We start from the raw sequence: 18,342 nt of genomic DNA on the forward strand, positions 1-18,342 counted from the left end.
ATAAGTGTGCGTGTGTGTATGTGTGTGGCTTTTGGTCCTCTTTTAGAATTTTTCGCACACTGGATTACACACCGTACGGCACGCTATGGCACTTGGTGCGCCCGTGGGCTGTGTATTCTTTCTATTCCTGGAAGCAGGACACAATCATCCGGCTGTGCGGCGGCACCCTAGCGACCGCCAGCTTGATTAGAAACGCATTTCGCTTCCCTGGACGCCTCCCGATGGATACGCCAATCATCTGCCGGGGGGGTCGACGGTCGACCGAGCGGAAGCGGAAACGGATACATATGCGGAAAACCTGTCTTCCGGTGGTGATGGTGGTGCTGTTTTCCCCCAAACCAATGAAAAAAAAAAGGACGAAGTAAAAATGATACACTCGCACGGTCACACCCGATGGTGCGGGTCGGTGCGGAAGCCATTCCCTGCAGGGCAACAGGCATACGGTCCCCATGCAGGCGCGCGCGTTTGCGCGTGAGTGTGTGTGTGTGTGTCTAAGGCATTGTGCTTCATTGTTTGTTTAGTGAGTGCCTCTCAAATTCAGCGATGTGTTACTGAAATTGGATTATGGTGAAGGACTCCCGCCCTGGCACTTGTACGCCCACTCGGTTCGCTCGCTGGTAGGCCACTACCCCCTCGACCAGAGTGACCCGTCGCTTCCGAACGCTGAATAATGCATGGACTGGGAGTATGAAAATATAATTTTATTTCCGCCCCTTCGATACAAACACACACACACACGCGCATGCACAAAAACTGAGCGTACGAGTTGGCAAACGGCTTAGTAGCTGAACGAGTTTTCCAGCCATCCATAGGGAATAGGATCGCAGGGGCAGAGGTTTTCGGGTCGGGTTTTGGAATATTGTGGAAGCAGGAGCAGGAGCAAACCGCAAAATTTGTCACATTTGCCACGTCGAAAAGGGGTCGAGGGCACTTATGGGGTCACACACTTCCCGGAAGAAGCAGAAGAGCTGCGACGGTCAGTCGAGAAGGAGCGGCACGAGCGGGAGGCTTGTGGCTGCGAAGTTTGATGAGCTTTGGTGCCGGGCAGTAGTAACACGATGGTGGAAAGTTTGTGATGCAAAAAGGTGTGCACGTTTAGGGCGAAAATGGCTTACCGCCCAAGCGGGAAAAGTTTGTGGTTGCAAAGCCATTCCGAAGCGGAATCGAGGCTGCCCAACAGCGAACGGTTGGATGTATGGCTGTGTTTCTCCGAATGGTTCCACGTGCGAAAGCAGAAAGGGGTGCAGCAAAGATTTTGGCTAGCAGGTGTGGTAAAGTGTCTTATCATATTTGATCACGATTTCAATTATTCATGGGTATGTGTGTTTGTGTTAAATTCCATCATACTTGAGGTAGTGTTTTCAGCGAATTTTCCACTGCCTGAGCCAAATAAGTCAAGCGCTTTGGGATTCATCCGTATTTATTCCGCATATTTTACATATTCACTTCCAACCGCCTGAATGTATACCATGTATTTACGTCTGAATCAAAGAAAAAAGATTACGTTACTCGAGTCATAACATCTCGAACAAATGTATCTCGTCGATTAGACAAAGCAAGATTAACACACACTCGATATCCTTTTGTCGATGTTGAGTACGTGTCGCCTCCTCCATGGACGGGCTATTTCTCGGTAGTGTTAGTCTCGTTCGCCGCTCAGTTCTCAGCACTGACGCTGTCGATTTGCACCCAACACAACACGAAAAATCGTTCGCTGGAACTTCCAACCCTCCCCACCATCCATCAAAACTTATTCAATTTCGGTCATTAGGGTGAAATGAAACGTTTTGACATGGCGGCAACCGGATGCGACCCGTTTTTTCGGGCGGGGATCTGACCCGATTCGGCACGACGAAATGAGAACGAAAGGCCACAGAGGACGCGGAGTCGTATCATCTTATCGGTACCCGAAATTGCTTCCATCAATCAAATTATACGCGAGTGATCCCGAAATCATCATAAATTAAACCCCATTTGCCCGCTGTCCACGGCACAGTGAAATTACGCACATGGTTGCGTTCGGCAGGGCGCTAGGACATGTCCTGGCCAGCCAGCAATGGGGACCTTACATTTAGCACCCCTTTTTACCAATTCCTCTGCCGGATGGGGGAGAGACAGCAGAAGTTCACCATCGATGCAAGAAAGCAATCGCTCTGCTCGTTTCTGCCACATTCCGGACGCAAGAAAACGGCGTGCAACGCTCCCGAAGGGAAGGGCGGTTTCTTTTTCTTTCCATCCCCCCTTCCCGGAGTGCCCGGAACTCCCCCAGCGCCCCACGGGAGGGGTCAAAAGTTCACTGCTCTTTGCACGACGCCGGACCGGGTATACGGCTGATAGGGAAAACGTGCTGGTTCCGTTCCATTTCCACGCCGATACTCGGGGCTCGACACTGACTTTAGCGGGCTTTACCGACAAACGATGAGAAATGGTCAGCGGTGAACAAATGGGCAACAGGGAGAAAAGATCCGGGGGAGCCAGGCCCTAGGATGGACACCGAAAAAGCAACCATCATGCGCGTAGCACTAACCGGAAAACAACCAGACCGGCAAATATGTTTATGTTGCCAATATACACGCTCGTAAATATTTTCTGTACGATTTTCCGTCCCGGCCGGCGCTCGGTAGAAACAAAAGCGGGTTGACGAGAGTGGCAACCTGGGAAACAGGGGACAGCGAGGGCTACATTCTGGTCACCCTTCACCATTCCACAGCGATGAGTTTTCCCCTCGATGGTGCCGCATGTGTGTCGGAAAATCCCTCCCATGTGTGGGTTTGTGGGTTTGGTAAGTTAGTGCGATATAAAATGAACTGCGCACAGCGTCGCTGCGGGCTGGACTGGTTGGCGGTGGCGGTGTATGCGTACGGTCCAAAACCCCCTGGCACAACACATATCGACCCGCTGCCCCAGTGCGCCAGAAAGCTCGACCGGTACAACAAAAAAAACAACGAAATGCTTCCCGGAAATGCGATGCAATCTCGAGATAAAACAACTGCGAACCCGATCCACTTGCGCCATCGAAGGGCGAGTAATCCACTACCACGCCGGAACGGAACGCAATGACCGAGCGCCAACGAAATGGAAGGAGAGCGAGCATTACCATAAATTTGCTGTCTAGATTTTCGCACTTTGCCATTCAACGTGCCACCGGTTGCGGGTTGCGGCAGCACGACTGAGGAGGCGGGCTGTACTGTGAAGGATGGCTCGGATTTCGAATCCGTTTCTTGCAGCAGCAATTTGAGCGTTGTGCAGTCCGTCCCCGTCGTTGTCACTGTGTTGTCGTGCGACCATCGATATAGCCGCCTTCGACTGGGTTGGTGCGACATTCTTCGCTTGGATCAGCAGTTTCAGCAGCCGAGCGTTTCATTTTCACGCCGAAATAGCATCCCAAGATGCCGTTCGATTCGAACGTTCCTATTTCGTGCGAGGGTCCGTGCGATCCGCCCGGTTTGCGCCCTGTTTCGGCTGAGGCGGCTTTGTGTGGTGTTTTGGACGGCGGTTTTTTTTTCTTTCTTTTTGCTTCCCGTTCCCCTTCCCCTGTGTTGTGCCGTGTGCGAAAACGGGAAAGCAAAAGGTCTTTTATTTTATTCACATTTTCACTTTATGAATTCGTTTCCTTCCGAACGGAACGGTATTTTGACTTCCGGTCCATTGCCCGGCCCGGTTTGCCGTGAAAGGAAAGAAAAGCAACAACAACGACAACAAGAAAAAAAAAAACCCCATGCACAAACACACCGCTCGGGCTGGCGGGCTGGTTCTGTTGGGTTGGTGGCTTTGCTATAAAATAAAATGGAATTACTTTATATGGGCTACACTATAAAGCCGCCCGAGCAACCGGATGGCCGAACCGATATGGTGGGGGATGGTTTTATTGATTGAATTTTACCCTTCCTTGGGGTGAACGTACGTACAGCCCCACATTTGCGCCAATATTTTTTCGCCTACGTTCGCCTGTACGCTTACGGCGCGCGTGTGAGTACGATTCGGTACACAAACGTACGCACACACACACACACACACACACACACACACAGACAGGCCCATAATTCTCGGTTCACATCCCGAAGGACGACACGGGCGTGATCTAACTGATGGAAGGAAATTAGATTTCGGCGTGGGCATTTTACGACTAAGTGGCCACCCCCAGTCCCGGCACATGGTACAGCTATACATACGCGTGCGTTAGTGTGTGTGTGTGTTTGTATGATTGTTGGTCCAAAAGGAAGCTGTGACCCTCCAAAAAAAAACTTGATAACAAAATGTAATCAGCGGTTGTAAGAAAAGGCTCGCAACACGAAATCAGATCGATTTGGGGTTCTGTTTGCGAAAACCCGATTACGCGCTTCGAGTGCCATTGGGAGGTGGGAAAATCGGCTTTAGAGTGGAAAAATACCCCGCCAAAGTAGTAATCGGCAGCGCTGGCGTTGGAAAATCGCTTCAAGATAAAGCTTAAAGGCGACCCCACCTCAGCCAGCTCAGCTTAATGGCGTGATAATCAGATCCTCCCGCCACTGAGTAGGAGTTTAAGGCTGCACAGGCTGCTCACTTCACTTTTGGGTCAGCCGGATTTGCTTCGAGCGATGGGGGCGATAATACGGCGAAGTGCGGACCACACGCTCACCGTTTGAGTACGATTTTGAAAATTTCGTTTCACATTCAACTGCAACTGCTGCTCACGGGAGGCTCAGCATAAATGGAATCTATACTTATCGGCTTTGTTTCGTGCTAAAAGGTGCGCTTTGCGAGTGCTGCCCGCAAGGTAGAGCAGGTCCGTGTTGGGCCTGTTGCTGTGCGGCTATATGATTTCCATCGTTTTTGCTATACTAATCCACTGACAGTGGGGACGGGAGCGTGCTATTTTTTTCTACGAGCACCAAAATGGGTACGAGATTCCGAACATTGCGTTTCGCAAATCCCTAAAGGCATTCACTTCTGACGCACACACACACACACACACACACACACACATCACAAATCAGAGCCCTCTGCAGCAGGCAAACAATGAAGCTGCATTAATGAGCTTCGAGTGCTCCGCGGCATTTCCCGAACATGTGTCCCTCCCAAAACCGAGCGCACCTTGATAAGCGAAGTCATTATCGGACGACGGCAGGACGGTGCGATCGCAAACGCCATCCATCTATCATCAGCCCAGCCGCCCAGGGAACCCCTTAATGGAGGTCCAACCGTCGCGTTGATGCGCACGGCGCACGCTGGCTGACGCGCTCGGGACGGTAATTAATATTTCATAATGCAGACGACTGGTCTGCGCGCATCTGTCTGTCAGTTCATCGTTCGTTCATTAGCCGAACTTTGATTGATTTACTGGGGCCGCCGGTCGTGCCTCGCGCTCAAAGACACCGGCGCTGATAACGGATGACACACGGTACGGCACGGTCTTCATCATCATCGTCGCCATCATCATTATCATCACCGCCGGCAGCAGCAATAGTAGCAGATCACGGAGGCGTGAAGGCTTTCAGCGTTGTATTAAAGCTAACGAGAGATCCCTTCTCCCTGGCAGTACTTTTACGTTGTTTTCCGTGCAGCATTTGCACTGGTTGGGAGATTTGTTACCACCATCAGCAACAGCAGCAGGAAGGAAAGAATTTTGCACCACAAGCCGGGCGGAACAAAGTGTACGAAACTTGCTGAACCGCAAAACTCTGCTGTTTAAGGCTTAAGCTTTTCCGTGCTCGGGCTTTTCCGAGCCGGGGTTCGCGGGCAAGCAAGGCTTACGGGCTAATGGCTTTCACCGTGGCTGGTTTCGTGCAGCTTTGGAAGCTTTTTGCTGTACATACACATGCACATACATACAAAAAGGCAGGATAGCGTCCCGTGACCGTGATGTAACCCAACTCGGTGCATTGTTTCGTACACAGAAGCACACATACACGACGAAACGTGCCCGAACGAGCAAGATGGCCATGGCTGCATCTTGCTCGAGATTAATTAATAAACCAGGCAAAAGCGGCGGGCGTAGTGGCTTCGTCGTTTACATCTCTCATTTTGCTACGGTACGCTTTCTGAGTTTGTTTTGTCTATTTCATAATGCATAATGCCAGCAAACAGCATAAAGTTTTTAAGTGGAAAAAATATGCATGAATCACTCACCTAAAATTCTGCAAGATGGAAAGAATGAGATGAATCATTCTGCTGAGCTTCCAGGAGAAAGAGGAGCGGACAACATGTATACATTTTGGGCAATTTTGTCTTGGGCCCGCGCACGGTACGATTCATTTCCTTTCTCCGGTTCCTAAATCAACATTGGCGTTAATGGCCGCCGGCTGGCAGGCGGTTGGGTAACGAAGCTTTAATAATGTAACCGTGCCATTTTTCCCGAGGAAAATATACTACCATTATAGTGAGAGATATTTTTTTTGTCACAGTTGTAGAAGCTTTCAGTTCATAGAAATGAAACAGAATGAAGCGAGAGAAACCAAAGGGAAATAATAATAAAGTCGTTCAGACTGCAAACAGTGCAGTTATGAAATGGAAACAGGCTTTGCTATTACCCAAGGAGATGTATGTTTGACAGTTTGCATACTTTGAGGCGCATTAGAGATTGTTCCTGGGAGGAACACTAAAGAAATCGTAGTGCTTTCAGTATTTCCGAATCTTTCACACACTTCAATCGAACGTTTGCGAAACTTTCCCCCGCAACTATGCTTGACCACTTCACGTCCTGCGCCCAGAGTACTTCGAAAGTGGAAAATGCTTTACCAACGGAGAAAAGAGAGAAAAAAGATTCAAACGAACTACCAATCTGACCACTGAAAAAACCACCGCTTCTCACGTTCTGCTGCTCCGTTGCCAGACCGCCGCTTCCCTCCCAGCACCACCGTATCGGTTGAAACTTTCCTAATTTGTTGCACAACTGGCTCAACTTAAGCATTCACTAAAATTCTTGCTTATTAGTTCAGGGCGTTCGGGGTCTCCGAAAGTTGTCATGCCCTTTTTAGCCTCCACCGCTACGAACGATTGAGGACGATGGAGCAGCAGACCTTCCCCTTCCCGGTAAGCAAGACCCCGACGAAGAGCGACTAACCGTTCCTTGCCGACCACTTTGCTCCGACGCGGCAATATGGTGGTGGGATATTCATTTCGTTACGATTCAATAAAGTCCGAGCTGGTCGGTGCTGGACGCAGCAAAACTTTGTCCTCCCTCACTTACGGGCCAAAGCTTCCCCTCCGTACACAGCGCCTTCCCCCGAGACGTGTTGGTTGTTTGTCGGTGGCGGCTGTCTTGGGAACTTTTCGCTTGGAAACAAGCGGTCTTTTCTGCCCTCTCTCTCTCTCTCTCTCGCCCTCCTGCACCTGCATTTTCCACCTGCTGAACCGTGGACCATGGTTTGAAATTAATTTGAATTTTTGCTTCGCCAAAGTAGCCACTCACACACTCTAGAGGGGAAAAAGTAGTTCAACAGTCTTGCCTTCACGTACGACGAAGCCAACTAGCTGGGGTTTTTGGCCATCGAATTTTCTTATCTACCTCAGAAAATTCCCTCCCACCCAAACCGTCTCCGTCTGTCCTGTTTCCGAACCAGCTTCGAACGGTGCGTCGATCAATCAAGCACAGAATCGGCCCCGATAGACGTGGCTCCATCTGGGCTAGCAATTTAAAGCGAATTTTGCTGTGTGCTTTTTTTCCTGCACCATCGTCCAGACGATTAGCTCGTGGGCGTCTAGGGTGCTTTTTGATAAAGTTGGCTTCGCTGGTAAGATTGTGTATCGTTTTTTTTTTTCTTCAGCAGATCGCAGATGGGAAGATGAATTCCAAGAAACATAATGACCGGAAGCAGCAAAAAATATATTTATATTGCAGAAAAGCTTCCACCCCACAATCGAACCAAATCGAATCGATCAATCAACGTGTACAGAGCTTGTGCGTTGATAGGACCCGGGGAGAAAAGCACTCTTGTTGATTCGCTGCTTTACCCTACAACAGGTGTACTTTCCAATCAACTTCCAATCGACATCCCTGGGTAAATGTGTACCCCACACACACACACACACCGATCAACACATCTCCGACCACCCCCGAAACAACGTTGATGAGCTACTGGCCGGCCCCAAGCTGATTGCTTTACGGTGCGTGTTAATTGAATATATTTTCCAGCCTCCCGTTCCGTTGGCTCCCGCTGTTTTTTGGGGGGCGAAGTTCGACATCGATATTGGATGGATTGGCTTCCTCCCCCAAAAAACATCTTCCACCCCAAACAGGATGGTGCGTTTAAAAAAGGTAAAACAAAATGGGAAGCTTTCCGTTTCGGTTATTTGGAAACAGGGAACACGTGAAACGAACGGGCAAAAGGTACAGTAAAAAGTTTCACACTAATCGATGTATTGCTGCGGAACACATTGAACCGCGCTACAACACGCGTTACGTGGTTGTTTTACCTTTTTCCCCGTGTCTTTTCTCACTTCTCTTTCGTCGACCTACCGCCCCATCGCATTTGCCTGCTTCCTGCGATACATTTTCGGGTCCCAGCATCGAATGATTAATGAGGTACGGTGCTGTAAATTTATATATAAAATTAAAATTGATTGATTACATCAAACACCGCCGACAGCGTTTTGGGGCGGGCGCGACCGGGAAAGAAGGGCAAGGCAAACGGCAAACGTGGAAAAAGCTCGCACAAGGCATGTGCCGCAATTGACTACATGGGTAGCACAATTTTCCCGAGCTCGTGCTTTCCACAACCACAAGCGAAACATGCCACACAAAAAAGGCGAGAGTCGAGGACACCGGCTGATGCTTGTTCGCAAGGGGGAAACGGACCCAACGAGGAAGATGCCTGCCTGATTGTTGATGGTTGATGGGAAAATAGCAACTTCCCCAGCAGAAGTTCTCATCACATCCTCTACGTCCCTTCCTCCGAAGCGGTTTTAACGCCCACCAGTGTGATGTTTTATGTTTTCTGCCGCTGTTTGGCTTGATGTTCGCCCCCCTTTTTTGTCTGTGCGTGTCTGCGGTGTCGCTGTTGTACGGATGAAGGATGCAAAAATACAACCCCACGAAGGCGGGACGTTATCGATCACAACAAACATTTTTGTCCAATCTGAACACTGCCCCCTTTTGGCAAGAGGAGCAAAAAACACTGAGTGTTTTAAAAAAATGGACCACCCGTTAAAGAACGATTCTGCCGCCCCAACGATCGGATGTGGGTTGGGGAAAAAAGTGTGAGAAGAAAAAAGCGCACGGCACGCATGTAGATGGTACAACGTTCATGGTGCAATGCGTGAATGTTTTTCTCTTCCGGAAACATACACATCCACACTTCCACTAGCCATCGCTCCACTCCGCGGAAAACCACCGGATAGGGTGATATTTATGTTTGATATACGATGACATCTTTCCCCGCTCTGTCTCTAGACGCTAACGGAAAGCGGCCAGGAACGGCAACGCAGCGACACGCTGCACCTGCGCCGATGGGGGCCTGTTGATGCATGTGCCTGTTGACCAGCGTGGAACAGGAACAGGCACAGCAGTGTCGATCACAGACCGATCCGCGTTTTGCTCAGTTGCGTTTTAAGCCCGGTTACATCCGCCAGCGGCACATCATGCTGCGGGCATCCAGCCGCTGTTGCGGCCGTGTGTACACACGCACGCATTATCTGGCGAACAAACAGCACCGAATCGTAATGCCGGTTCGTGTTTAATCGCCGGCCTGGTGAGTAAATCGCTGCAACTGCGCTTTGTCCGGAAATATGGAATGCATCAGCGTGTATGTTTGTGTGAGGGATGCACCAAACAGGCAAAACAAAAATATTAAAGGAACCGAAGTAAAGGGAAGTTGTGAGTTCCAGCGGCCAGGGAACCGTTGGTGGGGAAGTTTTAACATGCGAAATGTTTCCCCCATCGCCTGGACGGTGCTATTTATCCGGTGCCAGCTGGCAAAACTAGGTGCTCATTGGTGTTCCGGCTGCTGATTGAGATTTCATACGAATGGGGATTAAATGCAAAATATTTGTCGGGCGGTTTTTGCTGCACCTTCTGAAAGACGGGAGCTGTGCGGCGCCAGGATTATGCGGCCGATGAGCGATTACAGATGCGTGAGGGTGGACTGGGGTGGAATGTAGGAAACATTGTTTCAATTTATTGAGAATAGAAATTGTTACAATATTACGCATAAAACCGCAACCACAACCAGATAATGTAAAATCGTCGGATTGTACGTAAAAATGCATGCGACTGTAATGTAATTTAGGTACTTAGTTTCCACATTTTCCCAGAAGTACATCAACGGGGCGTTGTGAGAATTTTTATTGAAACAACTGTTTTTATTATATCCTTTTGGCCATAAAGGAGTTTTTTTCCAAGATATTTAGTAAGAATGCAAAATAATCCTGCGAACTTTTGGAATTCAAGGCATTGCCTGTAACAAAACTAGCAAATTTTGGGTAGGAATTTATGTCATAAGACTATTATTATATAAGATTATATATGAATTGATATTGAATGAATTGTCACTTTATATTATTATTTGTTTTTGTGCTTGAGTGTTCAACGATTCGGGGTAAACGTAACAATAGTGGTTGTAGAGCACTAACATACTTGCCATACGATAAATTAGAAGGAATCAATCGTTTAAGTTATGAAATGTTTACTGATTTTATGCAAAGGAGTCAACAGTTGAATTGTATTCTTCTTTTTATAAACGTCCGAAAACTCCAATCTTTTGCTTAGTGTTTGTTTGAATTTTATAGTATATAATTCATGTTTTATCAACGCTGTAAATGTATCTCCCTATACAAAACGAAGTAAGAGGTGACGCTCACGTTACGCTCATAGGTGACACGATTGCTCACTATAGGATCTTCCTGTACGAAAAAGTTACTCACTATAGAACGGTTTTGCTAATCAACTATGGGTGCTTGGATGATTTTTATTTCTTTGCGGTGTTTCCATTCTCCGAAGCAATAAGCAATGGTAGAGTGATTGAATCATTGATACATTCAGATCAAAAGACATCATTGTTTTCTTCTACACACCTGTTGAAAGTGTATCAATAATGATCAAATTATTCCCAGTGATTCTAAATAATTCTGTGGTGGAGATTCTGACTCGTTCCATCCATTTTATCATGCGTAGCAGTGTTTTATTGTATAGTTCAAAACGTTAAAATAAACAGACTTGCTTCGAACCATCATCCAAGTGCAGTAAAATGCATGCTTGAAAGGATTGCAAAATCGTTCGCTATGAACGTAGAACAATTAAAATTTTTCATGGTACATCAACCCAAAAACGCATGGAACAATGCAATATAGTGAAACTATCAGAGCTGCATAACTAGAACTAAGTGAACAACTTTGAAAGATGCATATAGCGAATTTATATTTCCCATAAATCGGGCCTCTATACGCAGATGGGTGGATAAGGCTCAGTACAAGGTGTGCTAAACATTATAAAAAAAATTATTTATTGAATTCTAGTATTTATTCATCAATTGAAAGTATATCTTGCGGGAAAAATAATCTTATGGTTCAGCAGTGTCATTACAACTGAACTGCACTGTAAAACTGAAATGAACTGCAACTCCTATTGGGAAAAGTAATGGGACAATAATATACACGGAATAAGGACATTCCTGGGTCATGGTTTTTTTTTTACATGCGCACATGATGAAGCAACACAGTTCAATTAAGTTAGTTTAATTGTTTTTATTAGCATTTAGCACTCCTGAATATCCATGGTTGCTTGGTACACAAATAGTCTTGCAGAAGATGGGGCACGGGTCAATAATAAGCCGTAACAGTGAGCCCTGTGGAAGGAAGACTCGGACCCATATGTCACGACATTTAATAGTATGATATAGTAGTCAAACATCTTCTTCTTTGCCACAATAACCGTTGTCGGCCAAGGCCTGCCTGTGCCTGGGCTTGGTTTTTAGTGACCTTTTGATAACCCATAGCAGGTAAATAGGAAGTCATGCTGGAACTTAAACCCATGATCGGCATGTGGTTAAGCCGAACGAGTTGACGACTGCACCACGAGTCCAGCCGATAGTCAAACATACTGAAAAAGAAAGTGAACCAAGATTGCTAATGTGATGGAAACACTAACATTTGTAAATAAGTCAAAAATATGGAAGGGCTATAAACCGGGATAAGAATTGGATGGAAACCTATACCAAGATAGCAACACGGTTATAATATAAGTAAAAAGACATCAAAAGAGAGCAGGATTGCTTATCTACATGTTTGCATGAAAACAGTTAAATGTGTCCTTCAGTCAGTCTGAAGACGTCTTAGGTTCTGTGGCGAAACCCTGCAACCGGGCCAAATTAACTAGTTCTACCAAACTTAATAAATGTGTATTCTCCACAAATGTAATAAAATGCAACTGATGTACACACTTTACTATTTTCTCTTTTATATCGATGGCACCATTAATAGGTACAGAAAATATACACGTTCACACATAATCTTCATAATTTAAAAAAAAAATCATGATATGTTTGAGCACTCGTATTGTTCTCACAGACACAAGCACCAGAAATACATTCAATGTTATCATTTTAACACAAAAGGGCAACACCATTATTATGCGTTCATCAGAGCTGTCAGGAAAAATGTATTGTTTTCGATAGTGAGTAGTATTCAATGGTAACATGAGAAGTGTTTGAAAATGTATAGTGCATTTAAATCATAATATGTTGACGTATGCATTCCTTTTTTCTTTTGTTAAGCATTGTATTGAATTAAAAAAAAATCTTTACCGATACAAATTGCACCGTACATTTATCCCACCAAAATATTGCCAATTGTTTTGTATTTTTGTGTTGATCGATGTGTCAGTTGAAACAAAATCCATCGTAGTTTAAAACTCTCAGTAAATTCATTCCTTTTGTTTCCCTCCATAACAAAAAACAGTCTGTCCTGAAGGGAAATGCTTTCATCAATGCTTTGAATGCCTCGAAAACAAGAGAATATGGAGGATACGAGTATCACTAGCATCGTTGAATCGGATGCCCATGTACGACATAGCGCGCAACAGCATGCCACAACATGCCAACCACGTCATCATAATATTCATACACGGCACAGGTTACACTCGCGCCTGGCGGGTGTAGCGTTTTGTCCTGCTGCCAAAAACTGCTTCCTTCAACACACCTCCAGCCCTAGCCTTGATTGAATCGCAACTGTGGTGAAGAATCTCTACCGAAATTGTGCCATAACCATGCTGCCATTCTCAGTACAACCGTATGAGCGTCTTTATGCTTGATTTAAGCAAGCAGCAGCACCACCGGCGCGATGTCTTTGTGTTGCGTGCAAACTAACCCATCGCAACTCCAAAGCAAAAACAACAAAACCACTCCCGTACGTCATCGCGGCCGTCTTGAGGCAGCGTCATAGTTGTTACACCGAACCACTTCACCCTGCAAGTAGTGAGAAGGCACAAGAACACTCCTCACAGAAAGCCTCGAGCCATTGCGCCAAGCCGCACGCGATGAAGCAGCACGGCAGAGGACAACTTTTGCCGAAGCTCGCCTACAAGCAACGTAGCAACTGTGTGTATATTCTCAACATGTCCGCCCAAGTTGGGCGCAACCTAGGTCGCCCACACTCCTCACCCCTCCCAAATACAGCCTCCAGCACTTGCGTGGCACTTTTTCCCGATTACGTCCCTGCGACCGAAAACGTTCGCTACGAAGCACACGGCGTGCGGCGGCCGGATGCTTGGCAGTTTGTTGATTCACGAAGGCTGATGATTTTAAATGTCAATTTTCAATTAGCATCGTCGCAGTCTGCTCAGGCTTCCCTCGTTGAGCCGTCAGGGCGCCGTCTTCACTTAGCGTGTTATCTTTGCGCTGCTGCGGAGTGGGTTGGGTAAGAAAACCCATTTTCTGACGTTCTGCTCGCGAGATAACACGATACGAATGGTAAATGGGATGGTGGGTAAACTGTGATGCCTTCGTTCCCATTACAACTACACGTGCCTTAGAGTTGATGCCAGTAGCGCCATGATAGATATCGGTGTTGGAGCATGCCCTTGTACCGGCGGTAATGATGCGTGTCGAGATTCAAGACACTGTTTGTCTCTAATTATTGTTCACCTGTAGCGGAAACCGGTGGCAAGAGAAGGTACCGATGTAAAAAGTAAGAAATGTTGATTCCTTCAAATCATACTTCAATTTGTTTAAAAGCTTATGCAAAGTGGGCGCTTTTCGTTTTCCGAAAGTGGTTACATAAAACAATACGCAACCGTGAGCAGGCGAGAGAGAGAGAGAGAGAGAGAGAGAGAGAGAGAGAGAGAGAGCGCCTCAGGCTTTGTAACTTGCTTGCATAAATTTATCCTTAAAAGCCTTCCTACACAACCCCGGGTACTAAAGTGCGCTCCAACGAAAAGAGTGCAACATTTTATGGCTCTCGCGTCCATACCCAAAAACGCGCGCCTATCCAATCATTGTTCAACGTTGAGGGATAGCAAAAATGGCGAAAGCAAACGGCAAATCGGTCACCGGTGAAGCCAATTCGTGAGCACACTGAGCTGCCTGTGGTGTTCTGTTGATTTTACGGCCAAAGTTGATGGCCGTCCTTGATCGTCGCGAGGCAGCAAAACAACAAGTTGCAGGCGGAGCAATCATCATCTTAAGCGCGCCTCCTCGCTTAGCCCGTAGCCGATGGCTTTTTGATTTTTCAGCGACTCAACACCGGCCCCACTGTGTAGGAGTGTGCTTTGAGTGTGTATGTGTGTGTGTGTCCCGCATTTGGCATTTTCGCTGCTTGCTCAGGTGAACTTTTTGGCCCGTTCTTCTCCGCCAACCGGACCGCCATCACTATCTGTCCCGTCGTCCCGGCTGTGTATCCGACTTAAAGGCAATCTGTTTAAACTTTTGCCTTTCCCCCATTGCCCAAACAATCAAGGCGCGCAATGATGGAGCAAAGTTATTTGCTCCTTCTCTTTTTTTTTTTGTACGTGCGCCTATTTGTTTGTTGTTCAGCGCTTCGGGAAGTCGCTTTGCAAGTGAAATTGAGCGATTAGTGGAGGAGGATCGGAACATGCCAGTAACGAATTGACTTTCGCTCGGCGCACAACGTCGCTTTGTAAATATGCGGGGCTGTGTCACGAGAGAAAGGCAGAGATAGAGAGAGAGAGAAAGAGAGAGAGAGAGAGAGAGAGAGAGAGAAATCTTTGCCGTTTGGTGCTAATGAAGACAGTGTTCGCAACGTGTCAAGCAGGTTGGTGGAGGATCTACGAAAATAGAACCATTTTCTCGTGCAGCCAACAACAGGTGCCAGATTGAGGTATGCAATCCGCACCACGCGCTCGCACGTTTTCATTGCTCCAGTTAAAACGACCGCCCCTTTAAAAACAAACAAGATCTATTTTAACGCACCGCTTCCGGTTGAGTTGAGTGGAAAGCGGTGTAATTTTAGCCTAACCTTCCGCGAATCGTTGTGCAGCAGAGCAACAACAAAAACCAAAGCAAAATTAACCCGATTGGAACCGGTTTTTGAAACTTTGTTGAAAGTTTTAGGAAAAGTGTCACCCCCATACTCTTTGCTCCACACCATGCTCAAGCTATTTTGAGACGCATATTTGACCGATCTTGTAATGAGAAAATTGTTTCTGCCCGTTCATTCAATCAAACAGCTCACGCTTTTTGTATACTAACCTTTTTTTTGATCGCAATTTTCCACCCTGCGGTCTACTGATGGCGATGACTTTTTGTCGCTGCGGGCACCGGAAATCAAATCTCCGCGTTACAGATTGTCCCCCTTCTCTCGTGGAAAACGCTGCCGCTGGCATATCGCCTCGATCGCCCCTCGGCTGAAGCGCTATCGACCGCAGGCTGGCTGGCTTGGCAAAAGTGCAAAAAACGCTCCAAGCAGGGGATGAAGGAACGCAAATTTGACGGTACGGATAGTAAACTAAAACAAAAACGCAACGGACCGTAAACGCGACCGAAACACAAACACAAGCGTGAAAGAAAGTGCCACGCACTAACGAACAGGGCTTCTGGGCAGCAAATCGTTGGGGAGAAGGGACAGGAAGCTTGAGGCCGTTTTCCCCCTTTTCTTTGAAGCTTTCGAATTCAACGAGGACGATAGGCAGGGAGACGGGGTGGGGCCGGCTCGCAAAATTCACCCGCGCGCACACGCACTAAACGGGGGGCACTTTTGTTTATGCTAACGATCTTGGTGACCGAGTCACACAGCGCCACACGCAAAATGGCACAATCGCTCGCGCAACAATTTGTGCGCGTTAGTTGAGGGGAGGGGGGGGGGGGGCGAGGGGGAAGAGGACAGCTTGCAAGCAACAGCAACCGCTTTACTGCGATGAAATTTTACACTCCACTGCGTGTCTTACAGTTTTCGAACGTTTCTGCTTTTTTTTTGTTGTGTGCTGCGGGGCCGACGCGAAGGCACGCGACCGCACACAGGACAGAGAGAGACGGGGACTCGGGTCCCTGTTTGAGCTGTTTTCTTTTAATTTGGGTTCCACTTTTCACTTCAAACATTTCTTTTGTTTCTTTTTTTACACCCACCACCACAAATGGTCCGTGCGGCAAGTTATTATCATCATTACGGAGCGACGGCGCAACAGCACGCAGACACAGCGAGGCGCGGGGGTGTACTGTGTTCTTCTCCAAAAACGGATGGTGTCGTTTTAAGTGTGCTTAATGGTTTTCGGCAAGTTATTTGCTTTCACTTTGCCGAGCAAACTGCGCCAAGGCACGGCTGTTCTCCAGTGTTTTCCAGCGGCATTTTCTTCCATGCTTCCACACGCACTGGGAATGCTCACCTCGTGCGAGTTGGTTTGGTTGAATGTTCTGCCGATGCATGTTTTATTCACCCGCCAGTTGCGAAGCGTGTTGTTTTGTCGGAAATTTATTGTAATATCATGCCCGTATCATGCTCCACCACGACAGCGCAAACTTGCAAGGAAAGTGGCTCTGCTTCCCGGTCCTGCAGCGCTTGGGACTGATTTATATGAAAATTGCTTTACACGAGCGGGTGGGCGGTGCGAAGGTCGCCGCCGGCAGTGGTGCAGGAGTGTTGACAGATTTTCCACGTGCGTTGGAAAATGGGGTTCACTTATTCACTTTACGCGGCGGGTCCCACGCTCGTCGTCAACACCACCATGGCATGGTCGGCGACCGCAGGACACGTTCCTTCCATAAATCACGCACAGCACAAATACACACACACACACACACACACACATACTCTTGCACATACTGATACACATCCTGATAAATTTGGTTTGCGTTGCAAAAAAGGGTCTTGCGGCCCTGGCCCTCTCTCGCATTGCGCGTAACGCGTTTTCCTCGGTGAGGAGGGTCGCTTTCGCGCGGGCTGTGTTTTTGTTGGCAGAAAGCGCACGGAGCAGATGAATTATGAACCACCGGAAAAGCACTAGCAGACGAGATTTACACACTCTCGCACTCGCAAACACACACACACACAATCGCACAATCAAGTAAGGAATATGGTACAAAGAAAATGATTTTCATCGCCACTTCAGACTCGATTTCCATCCGTAAATATTCCACTTTCCTTTGGCGCGAAGCAACTACCTTTCTGCGTGTTTTTTTTTTCTATTCCACCCCGCCTAGTGCCCAGCCCTCATTCGTGCACGGCAAACGGTACCATTTTTTCGGGTGAAAGGCAAAACAAATCCCCCCGCCCACCTTGCTTTGCCAAACCGAAGCAACACTTTGCTTAATCACTTAATCCGTATTATTCCTGTGCCCTGAGTAGAGAGTACCGCCCACCGCCCTTGCGCCGTGTCGCCTGCCGTGTCAGTTTGTGTCGTGTTAGCGTTTGCTAGCATGTGACTTTGGGCTAGGGTTGTTCGCTGTATCGCACACACTCTTTTCACCGTTTACCACACACACCCACACTTACCGGCACTGCTCAGCTCGTTACCGTGTTCGGAGAAAATCGGCTTACTAGCTACCCTAGCAAGGGCGATGATACATTAGAACGAGCAAAGGATAGTGGATGAGACGCCACAGCGGGCGCACTTTATGGCGAGGAACGCGTACCACACCGTTGGCCAACGGTGGACCGTGTCCGATGCGGGGCCAGAACGGGGCCGTCTGGGAAAAATGGCTTTCGCTTTGCACTGAGCGCACTGACGCGGGCGGAACCGTATCGGCGAACGTTTCGACGTCAACTGACAGCTGGTGGAGGAAAAACAACCCACTGCCAGTGGCCCGTGTCGGGTACGCGTTTTTCCCGAAGGGAAGAGATTTTTCCGACCACGGCACGATGTGCTGTGCGTGTGTGTGTGGCACACGCGTTTGGCGTGAGAGTCCACTGCCGAGGTGAAAACGGAGCACGCGGGAGAGCGCAACGCTTCACGCGCTGGAATTTTGCTTCCGCGAAAGCCGA

At 47.8% G+C, this 18,342-nt stretch overlaps 1 protein-coding gene across 4 annotated transcripts in view; it reads right to left on the reverse strand.

Moving 5' to 3' along the window:
* LOC1273332 (hemicentin-1) overlaps positions 1–18,121 on the reverse strand; it is a 96,679-nt gene extending 78,558 nt beyond the window's left edge. For 3 of the 4 annotated variants that reach the window (XM_061643726.1, XM_061643729.1, XM_061643725.1), the window contains exon 1: positions 17,854–18,121. The gene's annotated coding sequence lies outside the window, so the exon portion shown is untranslated. The remainder of the gene's footprint in view (positions 1–17,853) is intronic. The other variant, XM_061643728.1, reaches the window with a different exon arrangement.
* Between the last annotated feature and the right edge of the window lie 221 nt (positions 18,122–18,342).

This window comes from Anopheles gambiae, chromosome 2, assembly GCF_943734735.2.
Source record: "Anopheles gambiae chromosome 2, idAnoGambNW_F1_1, whole genome shotgun sequence".
In the NCBI taxonomy this organism is placed as follows: domain Eukaryota; kingdom Metazoa; phylum Arthropoda; class Insecta; order Diptera; family Culicidae; genus Anopheles; species Anopheles gambiae.